Below are 15,379 nucleotides of genomic sequence, written 5' to 3' on the forward strand. Positions count from 1 at the left end.
GCACCGTCAATGCGAGGATGTGTACAGGTGTTTAGTATTTAAGGAGATCCGGATCCTGTATATAAAAGAGCCGAGTCCTAATATAAAGGTTTTGTCTTCACAGGAAGAAGAAGAACAAGAACAACGCTCTCGCGACGCTGTTAAAAAGACACAATTAGACCATGATATCTAGCTCGTGTCCAAGGTTCATCAAGATCGCATCAAACGTCACGGAGCTATGCTCTGGAGAGAGTCACAAACAGACGGACACACAGACACAATGAAAATAGTGGTCACTGCTGGTGCCCGCGAACCAATATTTGTCTAAGGACAACGTGAGACGTTGTACCGATCACTAGTAGACTAGTAGACAGCATGTACTCCTGTATGTGATTCGAGTCGGGGAAATCAAAAACAATTACTTTATCTAAGGCCTAAGTCACATTTGCCACGGCGGCCGTGGGATCCACAAAATCTACGGCCACTAGCAATTATAAGGCGGCCGCAGTATTTCCACGGTCACACAATGTAGCAGTCACATATGTTTTTATTTTTCGGGTAGCCGCACGGCGTATTTATGAATTGTGGAGACCAAAAACGTGGGGTGCCGTACGGTCTTTGATTTGATGTCTCACAGTGACCTTAGGGCGTTCCTGCGGCAGCCATATAATTTTCAAGGCAGACGCAAGGTGCCTGCAAGGCGACCGCAGGGGGGCCCTCAGGCGAACGTGCGGCCAGACCGACGGTAACGAGTGGGTTCTTTATTTATATATTTATTTATTTGTTTTTTCCAGTTCTTTTGTTTCGGCTTGTCGAATTGCTACGGCGAACGTAGAAATGAAAAAAGTTATAACTCCGCGCGATAATTGCACGGCGACACCTACGGCCTGTAAAATATAGCCAAACAGCGTAGGGCCACCCTGAGGCCACCGCAGAAACTCTGCGGTCACCGCACGTTTCTGTCAATTCAGAGGGCGTACGGCCGCCGTATCCTCGCCGTAGAGCAAATGTGACTTCGGCCTAACTGAGGTGAGAATGAGATGACATGACTACATGTCGAACTGTGTCAAAGAGGAAGAGTAATTTTGGAATTGAAGAGGAGGAGGAGAGGAGGTGGTGGAAATTGATTGTCTGAGCCCTAATGGTGTTCAATTTGAAGTGAGGGTTGTAATAAGTGAATCAAGGATGGGATTGGGCACAGGTGTTGATGAAATTCCAGAAAAATTGAAAAGAACACACACACGGCTGAGGATGCAGCCAACTAGTTTGTGCACTTGTGAAGAATACAGGGCTGCAGACATTGTTGTTTGAATTGGAGAATGATTCGTGATGCATCTCAAAACTAGAAGGGCACTCTGTGGAGCGCATACCTCCACCACGTAATGCCTGATCCACAAGAACATATGGGCTGTTTCACAATGAGGGTACCAAGTTTGTCTCACAACCACTAAAAATTCAAACTCAATATTTTTATATTTTTATTTCTCCAAATCCAACATTGTTAATTACAATACTTATATCCAAATTTTTGGAGCATCTGAATGAATATAGTTTATTTGTAGCCAGCAAGTAGTTTCCTTATAACTCGTGGCAGTTTAGGTGTTTCCAGAGAGGACACATTTTTGACGGACACATGTAAGGCAATCAGTGCAGGCCATGCAAATAGAAGGTTATTGGTTACACTCAAACTTTGTAGCATAATATCAGTGCAGGTATATACATACTTGGTAAAATGCACAATAAACTTTTAAAAATATAAAAAAATTCTTCCTCAATATGCATTTCCGGAGAGGACATTTTTTTGACGGACGAACGGTGGGACATATTTATTGAGGGTGAAATAAATATTCATCGTCTGAAATGAATAATATATTGTGGACAAAGTACAGAAGAGGTATTAAATTGATGCAACAACAAATAAAAATCCCAATTTCTGCTTGTATTTGTTTATACACTGTGAATGCAGTGTACCTGGAGAAAATGAGACAGCTATTTGTCAAAAAAATGGCAATTTTTATGCCATTCTGCCAAAAATTGACATTTTTTGTCAAATAAAAAGTGATCCAAGTTGTGCCATCACTAGTACCAAGTACTGGCCCTAATGACAGAGATACTCCAGCCTCTCATTTAGCTATTTAGCATGCAAGGGTACAAAATACCAGAAATGACCATGACTGTGAAACAGCCCATATTGGGTCCAAAACATTTTTGAGATATCATGCAATGCGGTACGATATCGTTTTTGGCCCCATCAATGGTGAAGGATCACTTTTAAAATTAAATAATCCTCATATCCAGATTTGGATTCGGATCTTCACCAAAACTTAATCAATTGGTCCTTGTCACACACCCAACATATCCACCAAGTTTCATCCGATTCCGTCCACAGATTTTTGAAATATTGTGCTATGTATCGTTTTTGGCCCAATCTCTCAATGGTGAAGAATCACTTAATTCTAATAGTCAGATCCGGATCCGGATCTTCACCAAAACCTAATCAGTTCGTCCTTATCACGCACCGAACATCCATCCATTGGGACCACACTCTGTGCAGAGCGTTGGTGCTGCCTTGGCTATTGGGCACAATCCTGGACGGGTCGCCACTCCAACACAGTATACCAGCATGCTGGCACTCATTTTGCCGACCTCGGAAGGATGGCAGGTCGAGTTAACCCCACCTGGTATTAATTCAACAGCTGAGCGGGATTTGAACTCAGGACCCGAGCATCCCAATCCCACCACCCTAACCATTAAGCCAACACCAGGCATACATGCCGAACTTGTCCACAAAATTTCATCCGGATTCGTCCACAACTTTTTGAGATATCCTTTACACAAACAAACAAACAAACAAACAGAGAGGGGTGAAAACACAACCTCCTTCACCGTCGATGGTGGAGGTAAAAAAGATTCCAATTGGGGGTTGATGACCAGTTGGGGAGATTTGAAGCCAAAAGTGATTCACAAAATTTGTAAGATTGGTTGCTAAGGTTGTTACAGCAACACCAACAATTTGAGACCTGCATCCCCGACAGCAGTGGTTCTTAACCTTTTTACCACCATGCCCCCTCTAGTAATTGGTCCTTGCCTCCACATCCCCCCTCCCCCCCTTCCCTCACATCTTCAACCAAATGATTAAAAAATCCCTCCTGAATTACAAAGGAAAAACTGAAAAAATCTGTTTTTAGTCTTTTTATTGAACAAAGAATTATGTATAAGCAACACACATATACTGTTTTTACAGACATTTTCCCTGCTGTGCAGGGGTTGGGCTTTTTCTTGAGGCAATGTTTTATGGCCGGATGCCCTTCCTGACGCCAACCCTGGTCGCCTCTTACGACACACAGGGATATGGTACACCTATTCTAACCGGGACCAGTACACTGGTACTCATTTCAACGACCTCGGAAGGATGACAGGCTGAGTCAACCCCCTGGTGTTAATTCAGCAGCCAACGGGGCTTGAACTCAGGACCCTGGGATCCCAAGCCACCACCCTAACCACTAAGCCAACACCAGGCTTAAAGGCCCGGTCACACCATGACGTTTTAGCCAACGTATGCCGATTTTTGAATTTTTTTTCTAAAACGCTGGCACACGTTGAATACGTTATGGGTAAGTTTTGATAACATTGAGAGCACGCTGGCATACGTCGTAGTACGTTGCCATACGTCGTTGTACGTTGGCTTTAAATGTTGTACTTTTCGGTTGTCCTCAAATTTTTTCATGCTTAATTTCACGACGTATGCCGGCGTATGACTCGCACGTTCCGCTACGCTGGCCACAAGTTGTAGGCACGGTCTGCGATCGTTGATAGATGTCAACACATGCTACTTGTAAGTTAATCATAAGTTGAGACATGCCGAGGTAGTGTTTAGAGTACCCGAAACTTATTTCCTACCTATGATTAACGTGTTGTTGGCACGTTACGCGATCGTTGCCACACATCGACAGAGGTTACTTTTAAGTTACTCATAGGCTGAAAGACATCGGTATAATGGATCGTCCTTGCGTCAGTGTCCACGGCCACGGCCAGGACACTTATTTGCAGCATTCTTCAAACTTTTCTTCGGCATGACGAGGATGTTCACACTTTGATGTCTAGTTTGGCTATGATACCAATTGTCCATCGGCAGCATCTATTTAAAATAGTCGAGTTTGAGCGTTTTAACACGTTCAGAAGAAACGCTTCAAATTTCCAAACCCCAGCGTCAAAAAAAACAAAAAAACAAAAAACAAAGGCGAGTGACAGCAATTTAAATCGTTCATTGTAAACAATGAAACTAGCTGAGTGGTACCGTTTAAAAGTCGTTGAGTGTAAAAAAAATCCAATTGTTGAGCGCAAGCGTCTACTTTCAATAGTGGAGATGCAGCCATTTAAATCGTTGAGTGGCAGCCTATGAACCTACCCGTGGACACGCGGACGCAAGGACGATCCATCATAACCCACACCCTCCCCCTCACACCCACCTACTACTGCCAACATGAACAAACTACTACTAATACTAATACTAATAGTAATACTGATACTGTTACTGCTGACATGGACATCGACTCAAAAAGGACTCGAAAACACTGTTGGGTTCCCCTTTTATGAACACCATTTTTATATACCAATTCCCAAAACCGCTGGGAACACGTCTTTATATGGCAGTTGCAACCTAGAAACACGTTCATTTATTTTTTTTTGTCGACCGGAAGACGTCATTGTAATACGTCTACATACGTCAATGTGTGTTGGGGCTACGTAAAGAATTGGTTCAAAGCACGTCAAACATCAGTTAGAAATAAGTTTCGCGTAAAAAAGACATTACCGCGACGTGTTTCGACTTATGAGTAGCTTATAAGTAGCCTTTGTGGACGTGTGTAAGCGTCCACATATCGTGTGTAAAACTTATCCTCATCGCATGCGAACGTGTGTCATACGCCGAGTACGTCGTAAAATTTTGAACATGTTCAAAATTTCTTGACGTACTCTACTTACTACGACTTATGATAGCGTATTTAGCGTTCTACTCGCGCATACCAAACTTACCCATACCGTATTCGACGTGCCCCAACGTTTTAGACACTTTTTGTTACGTCGGCATACGCTGGCAAGATCGCCAAGGTGTGACCGCGATTTTGACCCTTCCATTTCTACGGCAGTTATGATTCGAATTGTTGTGCGTCAGCCTTTTAATAGCCTACGCCACGACATCGTCGGCGTTGCGTGCAATGCGCTATGCCTAAGTTAGACTATCGTTGGGCATCGGTTGTGTAGGCCGACAACAGGTTCAGCATTCGTTGGTATAAGTTATCTATAACACAACGAAATGTTCTGTGTAGTTACCAATGCGTTATACATAAGACCAAGTCGCTATGAATACGTCCGAATCTTTAAAAAAAAACATCAAAAGTTCAACGTAAGCCAGCGTTTTACATAAATTTTAACACGTTGCCATCGCTGGCTAAAACGTCAAGGTGTGACCGGGCCTTAAGCAACACACATATACACAGCATATTTACTGAGATGACATTTCCTGAGATACAGTTGGGAGAGCAAGTATTTGATACACTGCCGATTTTGCAGGTTTTCCCACTTACAAAGCACGTAGAGGTCTGTAATTTTTATCATTGGTACACTTCAACTGTGAAAGACGGAATCTAAAACAAAAATCCTGAAAATCACATTGTATGATTTTTTTAAATAATTAATTTGCATTTTATTGCATGAAATAAGTATTTGATCACCTACCAACCAGTAAGAATTCCGGCTTTCACAGACCTGTTAGTGTTGTCTTTAAGAAGCCCCCCCATTCTCCACTCATTACCTGCATTAACTGCACCTGTTTGAACTCGTTATCTGCATAAAAGACAGCTGTCCACACTCAATCAATCAGACTCCAACCTCTCCACAATGGGCAAGACCAGAGAGCTGTCTAAGGACATCAGGGACCAAATTGTAGACTTGCACAAGGCTGGGATGGGCTACAGGACAATAGGCAAGCAGCTTGGTGAGAAGGCAACAACTGTTGGCGCAATTATTATAAAATGGAAGACGTTCAAGATAACAGTCAATCTCCCTCGGTCTGCGGCTCCATGCAAGATCTCACCTCGTGGAGCCTCAATGATCATGAGAAAGGTGAGGGATCAGCCCAGAACTACATGGCAGGACCTGGTCAATGACCTGAAGAGAGCTGGGACCACAGTATCAAAGAAATCCATAAGTAAGACACTACGCCGTCATGGATTAAAATCCTGCAGCGCACACAAGGTCCCTCTGCTCAAGCTAGCACATGTCCAGGCCCGTCTGAAGTTTGCCAATGACCATCTGGATGATCCAGAGGAGGAATGGGAGAAGGTCATGTGGTCTGATGAGACCAAAATAGAGCTTTTTGTTTGACAATGTTTCTGACTCGCCGTGTTTGGAGGACGAAGAAGGATGAGTACAACCCCAAGAACACCATCCCAACCGTGAAGCATGGAGGTGGAAACATTATTCTTTGGGGATGCTTTTCTGCAAAGGGACAGGACGACTGCACCGTATTGAGGTGAGGATGGATGGGGCCATGTATCGTGAGATCTTGGCCAACAACCTCCTTCCCTCAACAAGAGCATTGAAGATGGGGCGTGGCTGGGTCTTCCAGCATGACAACGACCCGAAACACACAGCCAGGACAACGAAGAGATAGCTCCGTAAGAAGCATCTCAAGGTCCGAGAGTGGCCGAGCCAGTCTCCAGACCTGAACCCAATAGAAAATCTTTGGAGGGAGCTGAAAGTCTGTGTTGCCCAGCGACAGCCCCGAAACCTGAAGGATCTGGAGAAGATCTGTATGGAGGAGTGGGCCAAAATCCCTGCTGCAGTCTGTGCAAACCTGGTTAAGAACTATAGGAAACGTCTGATCTCTGTAATTGCAAACAAAGGTTTCTGTACCAAATATTAAGTTCTGTTTTTCTGATGTATCAAATACTTGTATCATGCAATAAAATGCAAATTAATTATTTAAAAATCATGCAATGTGATTTTCAATTGTCATGCAATTAATTATTGCAATTAATGTCAGGTCAGGTTCGATCTGTGACCTGCTACAGGTACCATGTAAACCTGTACTAACCTGTTCCATGGTCGGGTTGTCGGCGACTAAACCGTCTCCCCCACCAGGTTTTCTGGTGAGGAGGGTGTTTGGATATGGACACCCAGCAGGATTAAAAACAAAACCTGTCAAAGGGCGGAGGAGCTCCTTGTGAGCCAACGGCCATCCATATCTAGTGCCCAACTGTGTCTGCGGACGTCCTCCTGCAGTTGGGGTCACTTCTTATTAGGAGGTTGGTGGCAGGATTTGCACTCCGGCCACCGTAAAACCCTTCATTCCGCAAAACGCAAAAACGCAAAAAATCTGAAAACCCACTCCGTGGGAGTACCTCCTGTGCAGCTTCCCTTCGCAGGGCAGCTCACCGGATGATGGGATTGGGGCAAAGCCTTCGGGACCCCCAATCGTTGATAGGAGGGAAACCACGGGGTAACATCCCTGGGTCAGATTGCGGGAGAGTGTGTCGGAGTGGTGCTGAGGTGTCGTCCACCAGACGGCGGTCTCCTTGGGTTAACCTGAGGCGGTCCCTTCGGGTGGGTGCCTGGAATGTCCTATCCCTAAGAGAGGATGATCACCTGTCTCTGTTATCATCTGAGCTCAAGCGTTTGGACATCGGGATTGCAGCTCTCTCTGAGGTTCGGAGACCGGATTGCGGCGAGATAATGGTGGGTGGTTACACCTACTATTGGTCTGGTCGCTCTGATGGTTACCATACCCAAGGAGTTGCTGTAGCTGTGTCCAATAAGCTGACCCCAATGATAATTGAGGTAACACCGGTCAACGAGCGTATTATGAGATTGAGGATTCGTCACTCCTTAGGTGTCATTTCCCTGGTCTCTGTTTATGCTCCGACTGAGGCGAGTGATCTCACCGTGAAGGATGCATTCTACGCCACACTCGAGTCTGTGGTTGATCAGTGCCCCAGACGAGATACACTTCTAGTCTTGGGGGATTTCAATGCATCGACTGGAACTGATAGGGACGGTTATGAGGTGTGTGTTGGTCCCCATGGGTCAGGAACTATGAACCAGAATAGCACTAAGTTCCTTGACTTTGCAAGAAGTCATGGACTTAGGGTGGCTGGTTCATGGTTTCAGCGCCCACAAGCTCATCGCTGGACTTGGTATTCCAACGCTGGCGGTGTGGCAAAGGAGATTGACCATGTCCTCATTGACGGTCGTTGGAGGATGATCCAGAACTGCAGGGTCTACCGGAGTGCTCAGTTCCTCAATACTGACCACAGGCTTGTTGTAGCAACTCTAAAGCTGCACCTTAAATCCTGGAGAATGGTACCATCCCAGCCTAGGCTGGATGTTGCCAAGCTCAGGGATGAGAGAGTAGCTGAGGAGTTTGCAAACAGGCTGAGTGGACACTTGGGGGGGGTCCTGAAGAGTTGTGGAGCGCCTTCAAGACCACCGTCCTTGATGTTGCCGGTGGATGCCTTGGAGCTCACCGCAGGGCAAAGAAGAATTTTGTCTCTCAAGGGACACTGGATACCATTGACCAGAGTCGCAGGGCCAGGCTGAATGGCAGAGCTGAGCTGTTCAGGGAGCTGAGGCGTAAAACTGTACGTGCACTGAGGGTGGACAAGGAGGCCTATGTGCGAGGAATCTGTGAGGGGGTAGAGCATCACCTGTGGACAGGTGATTCTCGTCCCGCTTACAGGGGAATTCGCGCATTACGTTCATCCAAGCCCATCCCTCGGAGCACTACAGTTCGAGCAGAGAGTGGTAGGCTCTTGACAGAGGAGTCTGAAGTGAAGGCCTGCTGGGCCGGTTACTTTGAGCGGTTGTACCAGGCTGATCCCCCAACTGTCGAGTTGGACGTCAAGGGTGTTACAATCCCTGTTGCTGACCCTCGAATCAACTGTGGTCCACCTACGCTTGTGGAAACACGGGCTGCGGTGAACCAGTTGAAACGGGGCAAAGCTCCAGGGATCTGTGGCATCCATGCCGAACTTCTCAAGGCTGGTGGAAATGCTGCACTCGTGTCGTTGCATGCAGTTTTGTGCTCTGCCTGGAACACAGCCATCATCCCAACTGACTGGAAGAGGGGCCTTGTTGTCCCTCTCTGGAAAGGGAAGGGTGATCGCCAAGACTGCAACAACTACCGAGGGGTGACGCTGCTCTCAGTGCCGGGCAAGGTCTTTGCTCGGATAATTCTCGATAGGGTTCGCCATCATCTGCTTGAGCACCAGCGTCCAGAGCAGTCAGGCTTTACACCAAAGAGGTCAACGATTGACCATATCCTTGCACTTCGTGTCCTCACCGAACGCAGACGAGAGTTTCGGCAGGGGCTGCTTGCAGCCTATGTTGATCTCTGTAAAGCGTTCGATTCAGTGAATCGGGACGTCCTCTGGAGGATTCTTGGTCTTCGTGGGGTGCCACCAAAACTGATCGATCTGATGTCTGAACTCTACTCTGGTACTGAGAGTGCTGTGAAGTGTGGTGGTACCATCTCTGACTTATTTCCAGTTGTTACTGGAGTTCGTCAGGGATGTGTACTTGCTCCCACACTTTTCAGCATTTGTATGGACTGGATTCTAGGGAGGATGTCGGAGAGATCAAGTTGCGGTGCGTCATTTGGGAATGTCAAGATCTCGGACCTTGACTTTGCAGATGATGCAGTCATCTTTGCGGAGACTTTAGACATCCTCTTGGGGGCCCTCGAGGTGCTGAATGAGGAGTCGGAGCCGTTGGGATTACGGGTTTCTTGGGTCAAAACTAAGATCCAGGCTTTCGGTGACATCTTGGATGCTGCTGTCCTGTCTGTGTCTGTTTGTGGTGAGGATGTTGAGGTCGTGGAGAGATTCACTTACCTTGGCAGTGATATTCATGTCTCTGCTGGCTGCGAGTCAGAGGTCAATAGACGTCTGGGTCGGGCCTGGGGAGTCATGGACTCACTGGATCATGGGGTGTGGCGCTGCCGGTACCTGTGCGGGAGGACGAAAGTCCGAGTCTTCAGGTCCTTGGTACTTCCAGTCTTGCTCTATGGGTGCGAGACTTGGACTCTGACCAAGGATCTGAGACGGAGACTTAATTCCTTTGGTACCACGTCTCTTCGGAGAATCCTTGGCTATCGCTGGTCGGATTTTGTGTCCAACGAGCGGTTGCTGAGAGAGACTCGGATGAGATTTGTTACCTGCATAGTCCGTGAGCGTCAGTTGCGGCTGTATGGACATGTGGCTCGTTTTCCTGACTCTGATCCTGCTCACCAGATTCTCTCAGCGAGGGAGTCTCATGAGTGGAGGAGGCCAGTGGGTCGACCACGTGCCTCATGGTTGCAACAGGTTGACCATCATCTCAAGGAGATGGGGATGGGCCTGGCATCTGCCTGGGGGATGGCCAGACGGAGGCCCCTGGAGTACCGGCGGAAAGTGGACGCAGCGACGTGCTGTTCTGGCACATGCTCCCATACCTGACCTGACCTGAATGTGATTTTCAGGATTTTTGTTTTATATTCCGTCTTTCACAGTTGAAGTGTACCTCTGATAAAAAATACAGACCTCTTCGTGCTTTGTAAGTGGGAAAACCGGCAAAATCGGCAGTGTATGAAATACTTGTTCTCCCCACTGTACTTGACATTGCTTCTTAGTTACCAGATCTTGAATGCGTGGTCGATTGCCAGAGAGAGCCCAACACAAGTCCCCTTCAACGTTCAGCTTGTTTCTGTACTTGGTGTTGACAGCAACGAGCGTGGAAAACGCAGCTTCACAAAGATATGTTGATCCAAACATTGTCAGAATCCGAAGAGCTTGATGTGAGATCAAAGGGTAAACAGGAAGGTACGTGACCAAGAACGTCTCTTGATCCAGTTTTTTGAAGTCTTCTTCAGCCGAGGAGTTGAACTTTAACTCGAGAAACTCCTCTTGCACTTCGTCTGAAATATCAGCTACTTCACATTGAAATGGGTTCCTAATGAATTTCCAGGCTTCGTGCTTCTCATCTATATCCAGAAAGTATCTGATGAATTCTGCTTTCAATTCAGTCGATGAGTAATTATTTGTTTCTTTAACTCGGAATCAAGTTAACTGTGAATGAGAGCAGAATCCAAGTTACCAGAACTGGCTGTATTTCCATCCTGATATTCGACATTTCCAGAGGTCGAGTTTGGCCATGAAGGCTCAAATGACGTCATTGTGCATGATGATGTTGATGTTTTTAACTTGGATTTTGAGGTTGATGGCATTCAGCGCTTCAAAGGTGTCCACCAGGTAAGCGAGAGATAAAAAAAAATCCTTCAGACTCGAACTTGGCATGGAGATCTGCTTTCTACTGCGAATCTCGAAATGGTGCCACTTCTTGTAGTAGTTCATAAAGCCGTTCAAGCATGTTTCCTTTCGAAAGCCATTGTACGTTTGTGTGGAAAAGCAAGGCTTAATGTTCAGAATCCATATCCACACACAGCTGTTTGAAGAGATGACTTTTTAAGGCTCCAGCTTTGACAAAGTTGACAACCTTTATAGCCAGGTTCATGACATCCCTAATTTCAGTAGTTAGAATTCTGGATGCTAAGGCTTCACGATGAAGGATGCAGTACCTATAGCAGATAGACTTTTTTCTTTCACTCTTGTTATGAAACCAGATCACAAACCAAACATGGCCAGAGCTCCATCAGTACATACTCCTACCAGCGAGTCCCACGGAAGTTGATTTTCCTGGAAGAAGTTTGATACCACTTGAAAAATATCTGTTGCTGTTGTATAACTTTCCATGGGATGGCAGAAGAGCATTTCCTATTTTACACTATTGACTGACACAAAACGACCATACATCAGTAGCTGAGAACACTGAGCAACATCAGTCGTTTCGTCCAACTGGATGGCAAATACAGGAGAAGCTCTTACTTGGTCGAGAACTTGATCTTTGATGTCTTGAGACATTTCATCGATCCTTCCCTTGACGGTATCGTTTGATAGAGAGATTTGGGAAAGCTTGTTTGCACTATCCTTCCCCAGAATGAGCTCTACTGCATGCAGTACACTTGGTTTGATGAGAATCTCTCCATGTTATGGCTCGTTTTGCTCTTTACAATCAGCATGGCGATCTCATAGGAAGCCTCAACAACCTTTGAAGTCTGTTGCTGAAATGCTCCACTGCTGTCCATCTTAGCTTGTTTCAAGGACTGCCTTTTTGTTTCAAAGAATTCCTTGGGTTTGGCAGCTCGAGCAGGATGCAACGTCTTCAAGTAGCGTTCCAAGCGTGTGGGCCACATGCCATCATTGTTCAGAGTCTTGTGGCATATTACGCACTGGGGTACCTGTGTCACCCTTTTGGAGGGAAACAAATCCAAAGCGAATATATTTGTCAAGATACTTCCGCTTTTTTGCACTCATTGCGAATGACTTAATTTGAAATGGGTACTACAAATCTGTGAAAAATTTTTTTTTAATATTAAATTTAAATAAATGTTAAATTTTAAAATTGATTTTAATACAGAAAATGGGAGGCCGAGTAGCGAATAGAAAACGAAAATTATAATTAATGGCGATACTTTTGGTTGTTTTTTTAATGTTCATCACGATATTATGCAAACACTTGTTAAGAGGATTCCAAAAATAATTAGAGAAATTCCACCTCCCTCTCTCTCCCTCCCTCCCTCTCTCCCCCTCCCTGTCTGACTGTCGGACTGTCGGAGACGCATACAGACTAAATCTATTTACCTTGCTATGCCCGTGCATCATCTGGATGAGATTCCTTACAATTTGCCAAATTCAGAGCCAAATTACTGCTAAACTGCAGGTTCCTGTTCCAATTCATGTTCTACAGTCTACACTATTCACGATATAACACTCGATTGAAATGAAGTTATTCCTCGATAACAGACAGACAGACAGACAGGCAAAGTGAACCAATTCCATAACCCCGATTTTCGCTTCGTGTGCGAGGTTTAAAAAATAAATAAATAAAAACTTTGCTGTGTTTCTATCGATGTACATAATTCCACGTCTGTGTACTTCCTGTGGAGGTCACATTTTTTCACACCTGCCATTCATGATTTCATTTTAATTATATTGTTCTCCACGTTTGGGTCACCCTAATTGCAAATACACCACCCAGCTCTCTGAAGGATTTAAAGTGTGAAGACTTGAGGAAAGTTGTATTTTTTTTTTCCGAAATTAAAAAGGTACTTTTTTTGAAACAGAAAATTGTTTCCTCTACATTTGTCATTAAGTCTTGCAAAAGTGGAGCAGTATCTTGGAAAATATATATTTTGGTTTCTTGGAGGATGTGTAACAAAAGAGGCAAGGGAGGGGGGAGGGCAGTAAGATTTATGTATGAGAGGAGTTTGTAACACAACTAAGAGGTGTACATTTGTTTTCATTGCTTTTGATGGCGTGAACTGGAGCAAACTAATGCAGGTGTGTGTACAGTATTAAAGAATATTGCTGAGCCAGGAGTGATTGCTGGAGTACAACAAGTTACATGTCACCTATGCTGTTCAATTGATGTTTGTTGAGTTACTTGATTATTTGAAGAGAACATTTCCTGAAGCGGTTGGAGACCTGAAGCAATTATTATGACCTTTTCCTTTAACACGTGACGTGAAGGGAAGGAGATACGGGGCGAAGACGGGAAATGCTCGGTGATCCCACCTTTTTTTTCTCATACTGCAGGTTGGAAATTGAAGAAAGCAGGAGGAGGAAGCTGGTTTCAGAATTTGCAGTGTGAGGAAAGAAAGAAGATGCACATTTTTGGTTTTACATGTGCGAAAGGGGCACGTACTGAGGGTACATAGCCGAGGCCTAGCGAGTGGAGTGAGAATGTCTCGTGGGTGGTGGAACTGCAGTTGGTGGTTCTCCAGAGCAATGGCTTTGATAATAATGATGGAAGAGAAATCGAGTGGGGGAGGTGCTGAAATAAATGCTGAATCGGTTGGAGGCCAGCTTGTGAGAGTGGTCATATTTGCTGATGCTCGTGCCTCGGTAGCAAGTCCTGTGAATGGACGGCCGTTGGTAAATTCTCTGAACGCTGCAGCGATGGTGTATGAAATGAAATCTGGGATTATGTGAAACTTTTGGAAGTTTCTTGGAATGCAGATGGAAGCGTGAGCATTTAAACTAAATTGTGAACATTTGGATCGGGAGAGACGATTCAAATATCTGAGAAGTATAATAACTGAAGATAGACGGTGTGCCAAGGAGGTGAAGAGGCTATTTACTGGACATTTGCATTTGTCATGGAATTCTTCTTGTTATAATTCTTTGGTTCTTTAATCCAATCAAATGCTAAACCATCCCATCGCCTGTCCTTGACAGGTTTATCTGCGAGTTTGAAATAAACAGCTGAAGAGTACATTGACAAACAACTTGATATGGATTGTGCTGAAACGGAGATGAGCAAATGTTAGGTATCGAGATGTGTGGTGAGAGAAGAAAGAAGTCACAAGGAAGTTTTGGTAATGACATGGGAAGGATTTAGCACGAGTCGTGTACTCAAAAAAGAATTTTTTTTTATTGTCGCTGTATTGAGAAGAGAAGAGAAGCGATGAGATGTTGAAAGAGTTGCTGGAAAGACAGGTGGAAGGAAGGAGATCGTACTGGGAAAATGAATAACTTGGATACAGAAGGAGGCCATTTGTCTCCATCATGCCTGTGCTCCATCTGAAGATGATGGACACTAAGTGTCTTAGACCAAGTCTTAAAAGCATCTTTCAGATGCGGATATTTCAATATTTTTCAACTACTTTCATTCCCACACTCTCCCCTCCCTTCCCCAATTGATATTGAATTGAATGTACAGTATATACAGTACTGCCTATCATTCTCACCACCTCCCTTCCTCCAAGTTTAGTTTGCAAATTGTTTTGCTCAAAATTAAATTTTTATATATAGCTACGGTTCTGCGAACCATCACTCCCCCAGCAATGGCAAGCACCATAAAGTGGATCCCGAGGTAGGTTATTTCTTATTAAGTGTTCCAGACAGTTCTTTTCCAATGTTTAGTGGGTTTCAAAGGGGATATACATTGTGCCATGTTGAAGTATTCCCCCCCACCCCCCCAACCCCACTTTCTCCCCGTTTTTCTGGCTTTTGCTTTAAAACCACAATCAGGGGCCAAGAAGCGAGGAACCGTGCACCTTTCCTCATTTGCATATCCATGCCAAAAACAGTTCAAATTACATGCCCAAACTTAACCGCCATACCACCTCTAACTGCACCACACAGTCGCTACAACCACCACAATCATGACACCACTTGATATCATCGTATATGAACTTTTTAGTACAAGTTAATTTTTTTAACCACCTCATACCAGCTCACATTCCATCGCTCGCTCACATTCCATCGCTCGCTCACATCTTAATGCTCGCTAAATTCCCCACAGG

The 15,379-nt window shown here is 45.0% G+C and overlaps 1 protein-coding gene across 3 annotated transcripts in view; it reads left to right on the forward strand.

Annotated features, from left to right (window-relative positions):
* LOC147019566 (transcription initiation factor IIA subunit 1-like) overlaps nucleotides 1-15,379 on the forward strand; it is a 97,150-nt gene that overhangs the window by 1,015 nt on the left and 80,756 nt on the right. The gene's annotated exons all lie outside the window — the stretch shown is intronic.

The sequence above is a fragment of the Eptatretus burgeri genome, chromosome 9, assembly GCF_056783735.1.
Source record: "Eptatretus burgeri isolate ZD-2024b chromosome 9, Ebu_testis_v1, whole genome shotgun sequence".
NCBI lineage: Eukaryota > Metazoa > Chordata > Myxini > Myxiniformes > Myxinidae > Eptatretus > Eptatretus burgeri.